We start from the raw sequence: 15,862 nt of genomic DNA on the forward strand, positions 1-15,862 counted from the left end.
GAGGCACCCAAGCTACTTTCAGATGCATTTGTGTGAGTGCTGAAAGCAGTTTGGCCCCAGGGTGATGTTGTCGATGTTGCTTACTGATGTGCGTGTCTGTGGGGCCAGGTGAGCTATCCCTGAGTGTGGGGGCAGTGCCCCTCCAGAGTCTGCAGCAGGTTCCTCGGGGGGTCTGGCCCAGCAGTAAGGCTTTTATTCCTGTTGGGATACATCACCAGGTTTTTCAACATGATCCTGGTGTGGATAACAGGGAAGAGGTTTGTGAAATGTGGCTAAGGAGAATATGGTTTCTGTCCATAGGTGTGAGTTGGCTGCACAAGGACCTGTAACTTCCTAACAAAATGTTGGGGGGGTACAGATCGAAAACGGTTAAAAACTTCTGCCCTAGACATGAACCTGGGGAAAGACAAGAACCCCAACTGTCACAAATGAAGTGAAATGTCCCCAAAGGATGATGCAGCGATGGACGAGCAGCTGTAGAGCAAGGGGAGAGAAGCAGCACCCTAGGGACTGCCTTTAAGTGTGGGGCTGCACCTGAGGGTACAGGAGATGGGGAGAGCTTTATTTACAGGAATGGAGCATGCACCAGAAGAGAAGGAACAGGATCCGGGGAGAAGAGGAAGAGAGAAATATGGTGGGAAGGGGGGAAATGGGCTGATTGATAGCTATTTTTGTAAAATCCACGGGCTGGGGGATACTGCTCCAAAAAGCACCATAGAAAACAACCATATCCAAGTGAAAATACAATTTTCTTTAGGAATAATAGACAAGCCCTACCTACTGATCGTTCAACAGAATGAGGAAAACTGCTTGCTCCACCCTCACAGGAGCTGCGGTGAGGTTAAAGCCACAGCTCCTTGGGAGAAGGCTGCCAGTGCTGCACACCCTGCTCTGGGCTCCCAAAGTGTGGGGGCACCCAGCTGCCCGCCTCCTGGCTCCCCTTTTTGGCAGCATGGGGGGCTCAGGTTTGCGAGGGTCCCACTCTCAAACCAGGACAGAAAGCTGCTTTAGAGGAGCTGATTTTAGTTCTGCAGCCATGGCATCATCCCTTGAACTCTCTTTGCTCACCACTCCCTTTCTTAAAGATCACGTCGGAGATTTTCTGCTCCTGTGCCAGACTGCTGGGAGCACCAGCCAGAAGCTCTTTGTCTTCTTCTGGGACCTCTAAGGCTGCAGTAAACACACCTTGAGTTCTTCATGAACACCCCATCTGGGTTTGGCCCACTCTCTGCCAGTTTATGCTAAATTGAGACCACAAAGACCTCATTTCATTACTTCATTTGTGTAGGTGTAGAGGTATTTGAGTTCTCTGCAAACATGGGTATTCATTCATTTAGATTTGTTAATTTTCTGTAAGATGAGACAGTGAGAAAGCCAAAGCCTCACTATTAAACATCCAAGTGTGCTTTAAGAAATAATTAAAAAAGCATAAATCTTAAATTAACTGATTTCTAATTATGGTTTTGATGTTCATCTTTCAGGGTGCTGCCACCAGCGTGTTAGCAGATTTTTTTCTGGGAACTCCTAGCCAGATATCAGCAACGAAAAGATGAAAAAAACACTGAAATAGGAGAGGTGTGCCAATGGTAAGCTCTGCTGGGTCACAGGAACTGGGGGTAGCTATTGCCTTATTTCACCGCACCATAATTTAGCTGCTCCTTTAGTTGTTAGGCTCTCACTTTGTAGGGGTGCATTGCTCTGGTTAAGGGGTAAAGTGAGGCAAATGGGGATGGGAGGATGTTATAGATGTGAACTACAGGGATGTCCTCACTTTTTCAGGGGGTAGAAAATCAGATGGAGTGTATTTGCTCTTGCGCTGTGGCCATGAGCAACAAAGAAAAAGAGCAGGGGATTTATCTAGCTACAGTCTAATATTCTTTTGGCTGCAGCAAAGGCTGCAGCACTTCCCGACTATCGGCTGGCGCTTTCACTCACACACATCTGTGATTGATGGGCAGAGAGTATAAACACCTCATTAGTGCTATAATTCACTGGTTAGGGCTCAGACTGTGCTGTGGGAGGGAGGAAAAAAGAGTTGAGAAAGTTTAATAAAGAAAAAAAAAAATGGAAGAAGGAAAAGAACGGATGTAAAGGCCACACAAATCATTCCAGGGAGTTATCTGACCTGCTTTGAAAACTTTAATTGCTGATAATGGACAACCTGTTGGGTGGTATTTTATTAACACTAATAGATTTTTACGGGATATTTCTCACATTGCTCTCCCAGAGCCTGAGGAATACATTAAATATTAAAAGTTAATGCTCTTGGTTGCTGTTTCAAGGATGCCCTGCTGATAACGAGCTTTCCCGCAAGTTAGAAACCAGGAGAAAACATGAGCTGCTTTTGCCATTTACGGCCTCTGCAATAATAATGAGGAAAATACTTGAATCTTGTGTGCACCTTGCAACTGAGGTTCTCAAAAGTCCATCCTAAATGCTATGTAATGGAAGTGCTCAGCCCAGAGATGGTGGGTGTACCTAATCTTCAGTCATGGCTGTGCAAGAGCTGAGTTCCCGAGTCCCACGCTGAAATCAAATGCTTCTAAACCCCCATGTGCTCCTTTACATTTCAGTTATTCAAAGCAGAGGCCTGAACCAACAACTCATACCTGTTTCTCAAGAGAGCTTATGTCTGAAATGGATGTGCTATCATATTTTTCTTTAATATGCCTAATGGTTTTATAAAAGTGTTGCTTTCAGGCTGTTGTTTTTTTTTGTTTTTTTTTTTGGTTTGTTTTGTTTGGTTGTTTTTTTTGTTTTTAAACAGAAAGGACCCAGCTACCTGGAACAGAAACCTCAGAGTCTCAGAAAAGAGCTGCAGAAGCCTTTGAATGTGGGCAGCAAGGGGTTTTCTGGAAGGCACTCTCAGCATCCCGAAGTCCTATGCACAGCAGAGAACCTTCCAAGTATGGAGAAAAAGGCGAGTTCTGTACTGTAAGAACGTGGATGCAAGCAGCCAAAGAAGGAGAAGAAATGAATGCCAACATACTTTCCCTCCAGCAAACTGAAGGGAAAGTAAATTTGAAGCTGAGTGTGAACAGTAACCAGCTCATGTGGTGAGTCAGAGTGAGGTCTTGCATTAGAACTGAAAAGTCATAATACACATTTCTGCTCGTGGGTGAAACCTGGCCTCCTTCTTTAGTGACTTCTTAGGACATACCAGCCCTGTCAGCAGTTATGGCCTGGACCTAGAAAGCAAACTTGAATTTGTTATGCCCTGCCTCAGTTAGTTGCCTGTGGTGGCCTGTCTCTTTTGTGTCATGCCATCTACACTTGTGGGAGCAATCGTCTTGTTTTTGGACCTCATTCTGACCATGGTTTGTGCAGCCACCTTCTTATGCCAAACCAAGCTGGACTGCATGGCCACATCCATGCTCTCTGGAACAGCACGGGTACAATCTTGGTGAGTAACTTTGCTTTCCAAGCCAGTTTGGCTGGAGAGCAGCTTCCCAGGCTTTTTTGAGCAGTCAGCCAGCTAAGATCTTACCAAGAGCCTGTTGAACGATTCCAGCTACCAGGTCTAACCATAGACAGTCTACAAGAAGATGAATTTCTATACTTACTTTCTCTGTTTGTAGTCACCCCATTAATACTTCAGGCTGGATTGGCATTGTGTTTCAAATCTTCTCGCCATTTTGCATTTCTGTACAAATAGTAAAAGCTATTGAAACTACCTACTCAACCTTGGCAGCCTTTCCAATGCTCTGTGCTCCAATGGGGCACTTTTCCTTCAGTACCCCATGCCCAATTCCTGTTGACGTTTGTCATGATAAACAAAAGGGTTGTGTTGCTTTGGAGTGGTGCAGACACGAACAGGGACTCCAGTTCAGTCTCCTAAGTGTGGCTTTAATGATCCAAATCTCATCTTGGCAACTTGAGCATGCACTGCTAGTGCTACAGTTTTCTAAGGAAGTGAGGACTGACCACAAAGACCAGTTTTCTTCTCATATATAGGCCTGGCTTGGGTCAGTAATGTGCATTGCAGGTTTCAAACTTGGCCAGGGAACACTTAGCTAAGCCTGTCTTCACCAGAGAGCGTTCTCATTCAAGGAATGGACATAAACTAGTCTATGTCGGTTCATCTAGATGCCATGATTTTTTCTCCAGAACAGTCCACAAGGAGTTTTGCAGCTTAAGTATGAGTATGTAGGTGGTTACTAAGCAGAAGCATTTTGTCTTACAATAAATGACGTCACTGCGGCTGTAAGGTAGGTGTAAGCAAAACCTGGAACTTCAGTGTCTGGGAGCCCTTACCTTTCAAGTTGGACAGGCTGCTGAATCCATGATGCAGGAGGCAGGGCCTGCATCATGCCTTTCTCATACACAGGGACCTTAAATTGCTTGAAGTGAGCTCTGTCCAGGTGCTTTAGTAGTTACCTGAATCATGCACCTTCCCTCTGTGCATCCGGGAAGAAGCTGCCTAGAGGGTAACAGGGAAGAAGTGATGGGAGACTTGGTGGAGTATTTCTTTCCAAGGGAGTAGATCCTTTGGCTCAGATGCTCCAGGATGTGCTTTGTTGCTAGACTGCTATTTAGCAATAAAACAGCCTCGGTTACTTAACGGGAATTGACTGCTTGGTCACTTCTCCCCCTGCCAGCCCATCCGTTCTCCCCGGCTTCCCTCCCATGCAATAATGACAGCTTTTCCTGATTGACCCCACAGGCTTACGAAAAACCTTTTTACTTAAACGTATATTGACCTCAGTCTTGCTGCCCAGTGAATTATGTCACAGCTGGCAATCTGAAAATCATAAATTAGACCTCAAACCTGTGGAGCTGTCTCCTAATGATACGGATCTGAGCCTTTATCGATGAAGGTTCTACCAGGTGCCTTCAAGTCTCTGACAGCTGGCAGGGGGAATACCCTTTTTATGTTTTATTTTGTTTTGTTGTTTTTATTTATTTATTTATTTATTTCTAAATTCATCCCATAGGCCCTGTGTTTTCTTTTCTTTCCTTTTTTTTTTTTTATTTTCCTTCCCTGTCTTTCTTTGCGGTGTGTATAAAATTTTGTTACTTGCTTTAACCCACCCTTAAACAGGGAAGAAATGGGTGATGTCAAAATCTGAGGTGCTCTTAATTTTGGGGCAGTGTAACTTTTATCAGTCTTTCTTCCCTTCTTATTGACTGTGTGTTGATTTTTTTTTCCCCAATGTTATGATCTAGACAAATGCACTAGACAAATGAGAAATTTAATGATACTGGAAGCATTTCTCCCTTACTCTGTAATGCAACATAATTCCAATAGATTCCCTTTACATTCATCATCTTTTCCCCCATGATTTGGGATGTACTTGCTTGTTGTCACTTTTTGGAGGAGGGATGGGGAACACTCCATGACATGTGAAGCATCACCATAAAACAGATCAAGCCTTCTGTCTCTGTACAAGTATTGACGCAGCAGGAAGGAGGCAACTAACTCCATGGCATTGTTTGTAAAAAGATCTGTGTTGTGCTTGACTTAAATAGTAAAAAAGCCACAAGTTGTCATGATTCACTGTTCTTTTGGGGAGGAAGAGAGGCAGAGCTTGATCTTCCTCTTCAAGCAGACAGGAATAGGAATTAACTGTTCACACATCTTGCGTGGGTGGCAGATCCAGAAAAGGAAGGATATTTGCTTGCTTTCCCACATCTCAAAATAGGGCTACATAAATAGTTTGTCTTTGTCTATGCTGAAATACGCTGATAACAAAGCTGGAAAGAAGCTTGTTTTTCAGTTCTTCTAGCAGCAGTGGAAATGTTAGCTTGGTGATAGACCCATTTCATGTTTGAGATTTTAGAGGCCTGATTTTATATCTGTGGCATGTTCCTTCAGTGCACCATGCGAATCCTTGAGCTCAGGAGTGTCCTGAGTTCAGGATATGTTACCACTTTCTCCAACCCAGCCTAGCTCCATGTCCTGACTGGAAAATGCAGAAGGGTATGTTTGGTGATAGCTATGGGCGGTATTCGTGACGCTGTGGCCAGACCAGGCAAGGCTGACATCAGTTCAGGGTTGATGCTCTTGGCTCTGAATGTAATGAGTGAAGTTGTGAGGGCCCTCTGCACCTCTGGGGTGTTCAGTGTTAGGGATGGAGATCAGGCCCTAAGATAACAAGGTGATGAAAAGCACTTTCAGAAATACTGACACATAGACAGATGGATAAAAGAAGATGTTGTAAGAGAGTGTAGAAATAAATCCCTTTCATTCTGCTTTTGATCTTCTGAGTTTTTTAAATATACGTCATCAATGAGCTTATATCCTGCAATTTTAACAGCCTTACAAAGTGTTTCTAAAAGAAATGGATTTGTGCATGTAGTTTAAAGACACCAGATTGGCATTGTCTTTATTGAGATTAAAATACTCTCCTGCAATATTCGCAATGTGACGTCTGTGGAACTGGCATGTGCAGCGCTGCCCAGAGAACAAAACCGGCTGGAAATTTCCTCATCTGCTTTTGTTACTGGTGAGTACGTAAATGCAAGTGTCTTAAAGGTTGGACTGGTGGGAGAAAAATGAGTAGATTATGTATTTTATTCCCCTTTTACTAATGTAAAATGCAGGCACTGGTACAGACATTTGTGATTTTAATACAAGATTTTCAAGTAGATTGTGTCCCTTCAAAGAAAATATGAGCTCATAAATACTGCGAGATTAGAGGTACTGAGGCCTGGATGTGGCAACAGCTCACAGTTTATGGCATTCCTCAAGGCATACGGTATAAGATGTTCTGTGACCTGGCTTTTATGAAGATCAAAAGGCTTAAAACCGTTGAGAATAAGATTTTCAAATTATCCAGGGGAGACACCAACTTGTCAAATGGGAGGAGGCCCTTTGAAGTGTGGAGATAAGGACCTTTCTAGCCTTCAGTCATATCTGAAAGCCATTTCCAGCCCAGCAGAGGAACGTGTCATGCAGCTGGATTGGGTTTGCCCACGTTGTACAGAGGAATGGACAGGCGGAGTTGGTGCAGGTAAACAGCTGACAGTATCTCTCAGCCAAGTTATAAACAGAACCAAAACTGGATGTTTGAAGAGGCTTGAAAGGGCATGGAAGACATAAAAACGTATGTTGGAGGAGGTGAGAATTGCACATTTTTATGTTAATATCTCCCTGTACTCTGGGACCACCCTCCTGAGTCAAGCAGAGCATTTATCCTGGGGAGCTGGAACAGCAAGTACGTCGCTACATATATTACCTCAACCTTGTATCTGAGCATGGAGGAGCAGGTGGGAATGCTCAAAAAGAGCTTCTGGGTGGGAAAAGGGTGAAGAGAGACAGAGGATGGCCTCATGCCTCTGCTTTCTGGCCAAGAAGCTGAGCCAGTGTGGGGCCAGGAGGGAGGAAGCAATTCACTGCTCTTGTAGGCCAGGAATAACTTGCCACTGGTAGGAAATAGCTGTGGAAGATGTATTTTGTGGAGAAGCTCCTGCTAAGGCAGGGCAGCTGCACAGCTCTGCTTTTCAAGCTGTCCCTGAGCTCGCCATCTTGTACAAATGCTTACATATTTGTTCATTCCCTTCTCAGATTCCTCTGTCTGGTTGGCATCGGCAGCTGGATTATCAAGATGTCTTGACAAAGTACTTCTGCACAGTATTTTTCATGTAATCAAAAGCTGTTAGCACTGAAATATCTTCCCCAGAAAGGATTCTCCTGAGCTGGTAAGAATAATTTCTGGTCACATTTATAGAAGTTTAATTGGCATCTAGACAAGATAAACATCCATTATGTTTTGTGTTCTTTGTGCTGATGAACTAAGGATACACAGTGTTTTCAGTCCATAAAGAGTGACCATTTACTTTCAGTCTAATGACTTTTTAAGAGAAAACAACTAAACAAGACAGAAAGAGAATAAGGTTTGCATGGCAGACGCTATTTGATATATGTTTTCTCTGTAATAAGCTACATCTCTTGGTTGACAGTAAAGTAGAAGTTGTCCAAAGCTCAAGGTGAAAACAATGGTATGGATGGCCTTATATTCCATGTGCAAGCATTGAATTTCCTCATGGCAATGTAATTTTTTGAAAATCTTGTCCTAATTATCACTGCTCACATAGATGCTCTCTAGGAACTATTGTACATAGAATTGGTCAGAAACATTTTGACAGTGTGGTTTTCCATTGGAAAATGACATTCTGGCAAAAATGAAATGGTTGAAGAAATCACATTGATTTGACTTTTTTTTTTTTTTTTTTTCTCTTCAGGGCAACATTATTGTTGCTCAGAGATGAGCCTGAATGGGTTGAAGCCATTGTTTTTATTTAGTTGTTCTTTTTCTTTCCAAGTGGTGTTTTTTTTTTTTTTTTGCTTCTTTTTCCAGTAGTACATAGTAGAGCATAAAACATTTACAACATATTTCAGTGGGCTCAAAATAAAGTTGTGGAGGAAATACTGAGCTTTTGGGGGTCTTTTCCAAAGCAAACCATAAGTAAGTAATGAAAATACAAAATTTTTTATTGAATGGAAATTTATTCTTTTCCTCCCCACAGGCTGAACCATGCATGCTTTACAGATATCCTGGAAGTACTGCAGGAGGAGCTCACTGTTCTTCTCAGCAAAGCTTTCTTTTTCGTCACTTCTGACTATGCTGGTTTCCTTTGTCATCCTTCTTAAAGCACCAATTTCCCAAATACTAGGACAGAGAGAACTATGTTGTCAGCTTTCCACTTACCAGTGTAATGAGTAGGATCCTGCGTTAACGGGCCCACAGGTCTGATTCATGGAGGAAATTACTGTGTCCTTGTATCCTTTTAATTGTAGGTTTTAAAACCAAAGCATAGAGATGCACATAAATTATTACATTGTCGTTTAATCTGGAGTCAGTCCAGTGTGAACCCTGAACGCCTGGAGCTGCTCCAGCAGAGTGGCAGGAACAAGGCTGAGAGTCCTAGTAAACACCACATGATTTTCTGGTATTTGCAGGGCATCTGTTTTCTCTGCCCTTGCAGTACCTTTGTCTGGTCTGGAGAAGATCCTGGGTGACTGGTGATTTTATTATGGCCTGGCACATTTGAGGGTAAGCCATTCGGCCTGTCAGCATGCTCCCAGAAGAAAAGCTTCAGTGAAAAAACCTTGCTCTGGGCTTTGAAATCTGAACTGCAGCCAATTCCAGCTGAGGGATGTGACGATTGCCTTTTGCTGTGAAGTTGCCATCTGAACAATGACACTGTTGTGTGGTTTGAAAAGACAAGGAGCAATGAAAAGGATAAGTGTGTGTCATATGTGGGACTGGGTAGGTACCAGATAGAAAGCAACCCAGGCCCTCATCGTTTCCTTACATGGTGCGCCTCAAAATCCACATTTAGAGCTGTTTCAAGGGGACACGTGCATCCCAAGTTTTCTACTCGTGGAGAATTTGGTTTTTTACAAGCTGTATTTCGCTAGACCATCTGGTCATGCTGCTGCTCCTTTGAAAGCTATGCCTTATTAAATAGTCCTGGGAACTGAAGAAGGAAAGTCGCAGGAGGGAAGAAGGGAGGATGATTTCCAAGAGATGTGCTTTTCCTTAATAAAATAATAGTCTAAGGAGATCACAGCTTGTAACAACTAGTGAGATTCTGCTGCTAATATTCTCTGCAAGACTTTTCAGGGCCCTGCTTCACAAAGCAGAATCCAGCTGCATCATGCATATGCTGCACAGCTCTCCTGAAGTCAAATCGCCCACGGCACAAAAGTGAGTGTTATTCTGTATTTGACCAAATTACGGCATCTCATCTTTTGTTCTCAATTTATTGGGACAAAAAGCTCCTCTCTTAGAATTTGTTATTTGCCACTCCTATTGGACCCCAGCTGAAGTCACTGCACTAGGCCTTGCCATTTCTTGTGAAATGCTCGAACAGACAAGACAGCAAATGGTGAGGAGGAGACCAAGAGAGATGTGTAGCTGTTGTGTCCCTTTTGCAGATGCAGAACTGAGGCCTGGGTTTTGAACAATTTGCCTTGAATCTAAAAAAGAGGTGGGAGCAGAATCAGTACAGCAACTCAGCTCTTCTCCATTCAAGTCAGAAACACCCTTTTAGGGTGTTATTTTCTATGACAGGTGGAACACCTAGCCTGAATTTTAATCAATGTTATTAATGAAAGGAAACCTGCCAGCCTTGCTTCTGTTCCTGCATGGTCTATATTGTGTGATGGAGACTTGTATTTTTCTACCCAGGAGCTTCAGTGCACCTCAGATTAATATTTGAGAGTTGTTTGCCTGCACTTTTAATACAGCTCCAAGCACAGATACAGCTCCAACAAACTGGAATCCCAGGAAAGTTTCTGAAGTGGTGAAACCCGACAAAGACAAAACTGGGGTCTGGATAAAAAGCACTTATCCATGGATGTATGGTAGCCTGGGGTAGAGCTCATTGCTAGAGGAGAGAGAGCTCCAACAGGATAAGATAGTTATCCAAGTGTTCAGTTACAGAGTTAGAGTAACCCTGGTTTGGGGCATTGCCCTGGGGCCTCAAAGGTCTGATATTAAGGATTTCCATAGGAACAGGGCATCTAGAACTTTTATTTTATTTTATTTGGGTGTTTTGAAACTGGTAGTCTTACAGTGAACCTTGTATTGCCATCTTGTCCTGTGAAAAGCAAGCTGACTTACAGGCTTTAGGAATTTACCGTGTGCTTTGTTCTAGCCTTAAATATTATCATGCCCAAAACAGGGATATAAAGCTCAGTGTTTCCAAACAGTTTCATACAATCCTATGAATTTACCTAAGTATCAGGCTTCACATGGACAGTTAGAAAAGCTACAGTTATGTTCACATTCTAATTAGGAACAGAAATCCTATAAAGGGGACAAGGAAGAATAATTAGCGTTAAGAGCTGCGTTTCTTCAGAGCCAGGTTAACTCAAAACTACCAGCAAGAGGTAACTGACGTTCTGCTGTGGAAGTAGATTTTGGATGATATGAACCAGCACCTTGATGAGAGTGACAGCTTGGTTTAGCCCACTGGTGACTGAAAGGTAGAAATAGAATCATAGGATCGTTGTAGAGCAAAAATAGTTCGTGTTTTCCCAAGAGATTAAAAACATTTGGATAAACAATGTTTTAAACAATGTAACCCCAACGACCAGCTTATTTTCTTCACCCTACTGTCCATTTATTGTGTGGATGTGGAAAGCCCCTTTAGTAATCCTGTCTGTTACGGGCTACAGATATTTTCATCTGTCCAGCAGTGCAGTGTTGTAAGAAGCAATACAAATGCTATTTGCTATTTACTACTAAAAAGCGCCGTGAAAAAGCTAGTGTTGCAAGATGAAGCATCCCTGTCAAGGTTACACCTCGTTCCAAGAGCCTGTCCATACCCATTTCCCATGGGTTAGGAGTATGCTATTGCAATTCTTCACGAGATCTTTCTTACACAAGCCACAAACCTTGTAACATCTTTCATTCCCTTTGTCCAGACTAAGAGCAGATGTTGGGAGAGGATCCAGACCTGTGTATTACACTTAGGAGAGGCCACATGTATACATCCCCTTTCTTTCTACAGCTGTGATATACAGTGTATGCACCTTATTATCAGAGAGAGATCCAGAGTACAGGGCAAAGTATAGGGTAACCAGCATAACGCAGGGTCTTGGGAGATTACTCTCTGTTTGGAAATGCTGGAAGAATCGTATGTGGAAAGCCAAACCTGGGAGGAAAAGGACAGGGGTGAGGAAGGAGGAACCACTTTAAATATAAAAATGTCTGTTGGGAATAGGGAAGTGAGAGGTTTCAAGGCTATATGAGCTAGTGTCATGTGCAAGGATAAGAGAGCCTTGATTTAGGCTAGAGACGAGCCAGCAAGCAAGGAATTCACTCCAGACAGAGAGTCCTTCATAGATTCAGCATGCTACTATAGCTAACAATCATGTCAATAGGGTTTAAAAGGTGCTTCAGAGGAATTGGGAAGGAAAGACAAATAAGGTGGGTGGCTGAGGGAGGAATGGAAAGTCCAGTGGTTACTGAGTGAGGCTTGAGTGTGATGAAAATCCTGGCTGCGCTCCAGTACAAGATTTCCTATCACATTAATTATATTGCAACAGGCTCCAGGGCTTTCTGTGATACTGACTTTGTATATCAAAAAAGTTACACAGATATCATGTGTGTGTGTTTGTAATAAGATAAGCTCATTGTGTCATCTCCAAGCCTTCCACTAGGATGCCTTCAGAGACGGAGCCTGAGACTCCTTGGTGCTGTTCCCTTTGTGCATATGGGCAGAAAGCAAATATTTTATGGGGAAGGAGGAATAATCAGGTCTTGGAAATGTCATGTTTATCTCAAACTGTAATTCGATCCACTCTTTTTGTTAAAATACTTGTGCTCTTGGATGGCATTTTTGTGGCACCAAAAGGTCTTCTTTCAAAAGTGTTTCTTGCTTTGAAAATAGGGTTACATACTCCGTAGTCTGGGAAGGGGACTGAAGTGAAGATTCTCTCTACCTTCCCCTTTGCAAAGCAAGGCCTAAGAACTTAATGGCTACAGGAACAGCGTAGTCTATTCATGGCGGTGAAGAGGAGTGTCTTCAAATTAAGCCCACGTAACCTTGCTGGTTTTCTGTGATGGGGGAAGATGTGACTGTAACACTCACCTTGAAAGGCTGTAACACAGTTTATGTAAGGCTGCCTTAGGCCTGGGATGTGAAGACTATACGGTCGGATTCTTACTAAGACAATTGGAGTAGGAATGAGGTTGGGTTTAAGTCTCCTTTATCACAGAGGTGTGGAGGTGTAAGTTGAAGAGGACAGAAAACCACTGGAGCCCTGTTCATTGCCACTACACCACTACCCATCTCCCTTGTGCTACAGGCTAAGCCCACAGCTTCTAGTTTGCCAAAGAAGACCACAAAGCAGGAAATAATACTCAGAGGCTGATTCCAGCTCCTTCCTTCCAAAAGTGAATAAAGAGCAAAGAATCAGGCCTATTCTGGAGCATCCCACCTGCCCCTCCCAGCCTAGGGGCACGCTGTCTGTAAGGATATGGAGCATCTTCTGCCTCCTCTGGTGTGGCCAAAGCAGAGTTAAGCCTCCTCCTCTATTTCTTCCCCCCTAAAAGTGCATTATGGGATTCTCTTTTCTGCTTCTCCCTCCTCTCTCCAGAGCTGTGTGTTTGAAATGATATCTATTTCTCTTTGTGACAGCACACCGTGACTGCTGCCTTGACATTCTCCCAAGCTGACATCCCGACCGGTATGACACTGATGCCTTTGGGCAGAAATCAGAGCCGGTTTGCTCCATGCCTCTGCGTAGCCACGATGCCTGTAGCGCCTCTGAGAGCCCCCAGTGCCCTGGTGGGGAAATGGAGCGAGCACGTGGGCCCCAAATGAACTCCAGGAAGAGAGCAGGCATTATCCACAGTGATCCTGCTACCCATTTCCAGTTTAAAGTGTTCGTGTTGACGTCTTTTTTTTCCTGATTTTTTTTTCTTCTTTCTTTTCTTGCCCTTCTTCACCTGCCTGTTAGAGGGTTGGTTTCCTGTTTCTCCCCCGGTGGCAGAGTCCTTGGGGAGCTGGGCTTTTGTGAGCTGGAAAAAGAGTGCACAAGCGTCTGATCAGCCCTTATTAGTGTTGAGAAGGATCTAATAGTTCCTGGCTTCTGGGACCATTACCTGTCATTTAGTTTTATTAAGTCAGTGATGAGAAAGTTTAAAATTAAAGGCTTTGTAAATTGGATTCCAGTTTGAAAGGGAGGCACCTACCAGGAAGTTAGCACTGAAGCTTGCAGATGGGCCACTGGGAACAACACCAGGCTCGAGCATTTATCTTTAGCTGCTTTTGACAAAGATCCTGTGCCAAGGCAGGGAGGAGGGGTGGTTTGTGGCAAAGCCTCAGGGTATCCAGAAATCTTCAGCTCTGTAAACAATATATTCCCTCCTTTGGCAGGCTACTTGCATTTAGACCTCCAGCGACTGTTGAAGAGGAAGGGTGGTCTTCTGGCTGAGTCATCACCCAGAGCTGTGAGACCTGATTCAGCTGAAATGCGAGCAGGCAAGTCATTTCATCTCCTCGTGGTTCTTCTCCTGATTTGTAAAGAGGAGGAACTGGTATTAGTGTTGATTTTTTTTTTTTTTTTTTTTTTTTTTAACCTATTACCTGTTTTGAATAGCTTTTTGGGACAGGTACTGTCCCTTGACTCTTACAATAAAAGCTCCAACTGATTTGAATCTTCAGAGCAAAAATGAAGACTCTAAGTCCATAACAGAAAGCAGGCAAAATGGATAAGCCACCTATTTAAGAGAAATATCTCATTTGTAGGGCTTGTAACATTGTATTATTCTCTGCTTTTGAGACTTATATTTGAATTAGCCATCCAAATGCACTTGCAAATGAAATACCCCAATTGCAATAAAGCAATCCTGCTAACTAATTATGGTGTGACAAGGGAAGCTTAGAGGCCAATCACAACAAAGAGCTGCTGTCACTTCTGTTTTCTCAGATGAATAAAAGTCTCATGGTGACGTTGCTCTGATGAGAAGCAGCATGAACTAGTGGTTGCAAGTACAGTCTGGAAATCAACATTCTTGATTATTATGCCTCAATTTGTCTTTGACTTTCTGACATCAGAGAAGTCACCTGAGGTCAGAATTTAAAGGTGACTCCTGCCCATCCTTCCATTGTTAACTGTACAGATTGTGCTTCCGTGGCTTTACTTGAAGATTGAAGGTTCACACTTTGTCTCTGAAAGGCAGAGGATAGTACTCACCAAAGCACAGGCTTATCCTGTAAATAATAGATTGTGCAAGTGTTTTTTCTCCCGAAGGCAGAATGCACAAGGATGAAACGGAGATCCCCTTTACAGTAATCCTTTATTGGAAAAGTTTACTTCAGGTTTTCCCATGGCATTTTTCATCTCCCTGTTTTCTCTGCCATTTTTGTCCAGGTTTAACAGTCTGGAAGAGATGCCCTCTGACCATCTGCTCTGTTGGACCACTCATCCGCCCATAAATCCAAGCTTCAGATGTGAGTCCCCACCTTTAAGGTAGGTTCGACCTTGTTTTAAGAACCTGGATTGGACTGAGAAGAGGTGGGACAATGTACCCCCAGGAAGATGGTACACAGAGGGATAGATAAGGATGGACAACACTAGTGCAGAGAGCAGGCACAGCAAACAACCTTGGACCCAATATTTCTGCAAAGTGAGACCTATGCATGTATAACTCCAGGCCATTTTTCCTGTCTCTGCATAGACATAGCAGTTTCTTGACTTCAGCTAATTACCATGCTCCCTTGAAGGAGATGTGATGCCTCTCCCAAGCTTCTGTGCTAGCATCATGAGAGAACTGATCTATGGGCTATTCAGTGGTTACTTACATCATTCTTGTGTTTCCAGCCATGTGACTTGACCGCAGGCTTTCAGAAGGTAATCTGGGGAGATTTTATCAAATGTAAAATGTTCCTAGACATTACTGGAGCCATGATGTAATGAACCAAGGTTTTGTTCTTTAAATTCCTCTTTGCTGAAAACCACAGGCCCCAAAAAACTGTTCCAGAGAAACTGCACAGTTGTAAGAAGGAGACTGAGATCTTGCGCTGGGGTGCCATTGTGTGCTGCAGTGCTGGGGAGAAAGGGTTTCCAGCTGAGTCCTGTGTTACTGGCTTGGTGAGGTCTGGGTTGAACCTCTGATTTGGTCAACAACCTCTTCACAAGAGCCACTCTGTTGTTTCTGCTGCTGGGCTGGGAGGTGTTCCAGAGGAAAAGGGAGCATGACCAGGCCTGCAGTGAACCTGGCTACTCCTGATTTCTTGCTTGTTTGGAGCTTTGGTATTTGCTGTAACTGTGGCTGTTTCCATTCTTGTGAAGACAATCCCAGTCCATGGTGTTGCCTCAAAATGCCATAAAGGTGACCCCCTCATGTAACGTTCCTCTGTAGTATCATCTTGCTGGAGCTGAGAACCCAGTTTGCAGGAT

The 15,862-nt window shown here is 43.4% G+C and overlaps 1 long non-coding RNA gene across 2 annotated transcripts in view; it reads left to right on the forward strand.

Moving 5' to 3' along the window:
- Positions 1–15,862, forward strand: part of LOC137841408 (uncharacterized) — a 210,727-nt gene that overhangs the window by 48,888 nt on the left and 145,977 nt on the right. For both annotated transcript variants that reach the window (XR_011088606.1, XR_011088605.1), the window contains exons 8-16: positions 1,482–1,586; positions 2,768–6,446; positions 6,780–6,953; positions 7,508–7,641; positions 8,470–8,722; positions 9,501–9,653; positions 13,096–13,342; positions 13,837–13,941; positions 14,834–14,932. This is a non-coding gene — a long non-coding RNA (uncharacterized lncRNA). The remainder of the gene's footprint in view (positions 1–1,481; positions 1,587–2,767; positions 6,447–6,779; positions 6,954–7,507; positions 7,642–8,469; positions 8,723–9,500; positions 9,654–13,095; positions 13,343–13,836; positions 13,942–14,833; positions 14,933–15,862) is intronic.

This window comes from Anas acuta, chromosome 17 (assembly GCF_963932015.1).
Source record: "Anas acuta chromosome 17, bAnaAcu1.1, whole genome shotgun sequence".
In the NCBI taxonomy this organism is placed as follows: domain Eukaryota; kingdom Metazoa; phylum Chordata; class Aves; order Anseriformes; family Anatidae; genus Anas; species Anas acuta.